This window comes from Aptenodytes forsteri, unplaced genomic scaffold, assembly GCF_000699145.1.
Source record: "Aptenodytes forsteri isolate BGI_AS27 unplaced genomic scaffold, ASM69914v1 Scaffold92, whole genome shotgun sequence".
Taxonomy (NCBI): Eukaryota; Metazoa; Chordata; class Aves; order Sphenisciformes; family Spheniscidae; genus Aptenodytes; species Aptenodytes forsteri.
The window spans coordinates 2,529,289-2,532,204 of NW_008794581.1; positions in this window are offsets into that span (position 1 = coordinate 2,529,289).

Consider the following 2,916-nt stretch of genomic DNA (forward strand, 5'->3'; position numbering starts at 1 on the left):
ATTTTAGTTATTCAAACAGCCAGTTAGAAATGTAATCCAGCCATTTGAACGCGCCAATAACCAGTTGTCATATGCAATATTCAGTAGTTTGCAGGAGATCTGCCAAGGTCCTTGAGACTCGAACAGTGGAGATGGCCAGGTCTGTTGTCTCTGTTGAAAGTGGAAGGTGGAATGCTTCCTTTCAGTAGTGACTTTTTTCTCCTTGCAGTACTTCATCCTGTTGTCATTTCTATGTTGGAACACTGCAAGGCTTAATGTATTAGCTGTAGTCCCCACAGTACCCAGGCTCTTCCTCCTTCCCGTGGTGGTACTCTGATATTTGCAATCAGCAGGCACTATTACAATCAGCTGAGCTGTTTGAACTAAAGAGCTTCTCATAAACAGAGTGAGCTTGTCTGCTGCTTAAGACAGTCGTGGGCTCCAGACTGTGTCAGGATTTATTCATGCAAATTAAGAGATTGCACCACAGAGGGTGGTAGACAGCATGGGAATTGCTTCTTTAAATTTTGAAAACCAAAACAGAGCGAGGAAGGGCTCTAGATGGAGATTACACAAAGACCTATAGGAATAAAACTGCTTGCTTTAACTTTGTAAGTTTTTTACCTAATTTCAGGCTAAAATGACATTCCCTGCAGTTTCTTGGCATCCTCACATGACAGTGTTTGATTGTTCGGTATTTCAATAACTGAAAGAGGTTTGAGAACAAATTAATTGCCTTCAAGAAATACATTGACTGTTTGGAACTTTCTCTGTCCACATGCTTTTGTGACAGAAAATTTAGTTTCTAACCATATTTTTTCCTTCTGTCAGCCTCCAGCCTGGAAAATTTCAGTGCTGTCAACAATTTCATCTTTCTGTTATAAAATGTTGAAACAAAGCTCAGTTTAGAGAAACTTCTGGTTTGAGTCACAATAGTTTGCTGTGTAGAAGACCCCTATTTGGGCTTGGTCTGTAATCCCCATTCCCATTGCAGCTTCCATCTCGGTGCAGCAGGGCTCTGGGCTGCCAAACTTACACAGCTTCTTCTCAGTGTTTCTTGGCTTTCTCTGTTCCCTTGTGAGTGGAGTTCCACAATTCCCCACTCTGACTAGTAGGTTGGTTGCTGCAGCCCCACAGACCAGCTCCTGGACTGGCTTTGAAGGGCAGCCCCACCTTGGCTGGGTGAAGACAAACAGTTTGGCTGCAGCCCCCTGCAAACGGATGATCCTTTGTGGGTTCATGAAACCAGCAGTTGATCAGACAAACTTGGGCAACTGTTTCTGAATGTCCTCATAAACCATTCATCCTGGTAACAAATAATGGGCAAAAATGTTAATAAATAAATGAAATCCATGTGCTCTGAGTTTGCCTGCAATTCACTGGCTTCCTGAGACTGAGTCCAGCAAGTCCAGTTGTCTTGGGAAACCAATATACCTGGATGTACCACTGAAGAGCACTTCTGCTTAGGTGTGTAGTGACAGACTGTTATTTTAAGCAGCTAGGTTTGGAAAATTTGGAGCAATTGTTAGTTGTCTTAATCTTTTTATCCTGGCTCAACTCATCACTGACAGTTGCACTGCAGGAATGAGGGGCAAACTGGAAAATCCAATTTATAAACTCTCAGAGCTTGATTTCAAAGGATTTGTGAAACAAGGAAAATCACCACTGACGAGGTATTATAGCTTTCACATATTCTCTCATTCTTTTTCACCATCCATTTTTTTTCACCAGCCAGCCTCCTGTTTGTAAGATAACTCAGAACAATGCTGAAGCAAGTCAACAGGAAGGGGCAAATATTCTGCAGTAATCTGGTAACTCTTTTCTGTTTCTTTTGTGGGGTGAAAATTCCCTTGCATTGTACATTATTGATTTTATCCAAGCAAGATCCACACACTCCCTTTCCTTGTATTTTGATATTGTTTCAAGGATTTATAAAGTTTCTTTATTAAGGTTCTCTTTTTGGAGGGGGTACCGAGACACTAAACTAGGGTAAAGATGATGATAAATTGCCTCTCTTAACTCTTGGAAAAGTACTGCCTGTGTCTAGGCCACAGATTGCAAGCCAGTTACGTAGCAACATCTGGTCTTCAGTCCTATAAAAGCCTGAGGCTAGCACTGGTGCCTATAGAGTAATAAAGCTGACAAACAGTGATATGCTATGGAAGATAATCACTGGCAATTTGTTTCTTATCCAGTACTTTGGTACTGAAGAATTATGCCACTATTACAAACGATGCGTTGAGAGGCAAAATTATTAATTCATTTCCTCAGAGCCAAGGTTTTCTTGTTTTCCTGAGAAATGCAGAAATCCCTCAGTAAGGGAATTTGCTTAGTCAGCAATGACTGGACTGATCTAGTGTTTGTGGTAAAGTTTGAGTAGCGATTGGCCTAGGTGTCCTTCAGAGGTCCTTCCTTAATGTTTCTATGATATTCTGCTAAACTACTGTTTTAAAAGGAATTTACTGTATCTCTTCAATGGAAGTCAGTCAGTCATCTTTCCTGAACCATCCCAGCTGTCTCCCTCTCACATTTCATGTCCTACTTTTTCATAGAATCATAGAATTGTAGAACGGTTTGGATTGGAAGGGACCTTTAAAGGTCATCTATCCCACCCCCCCCTACAATGAGCAGGGACATCTTCAACTAGATCAGGTTGCTCAGAGCCCGGTCCTGCCTGACCTCAAATGTTTCCAGGGATGGGGCACCCACCACCTCTCTGGGCAACCTCTGCCAGTGCTTCACCACCCCCATCATAAAAAATGTCTTCCTTATATCTAGTCTGAATCTACCCTCTTTCAGTTTAAAACCATTCCCCCTTGTCCTGTCGCAACAAACCCTACTAAAAAGTCTGTCCTGATCTTTCTTATAAGCCCCCTTTAAGTATTGAAAGGCTGCAATAAGGTCTCCCTGGAGACTTCTCTTCTCCAGGCTGAACAA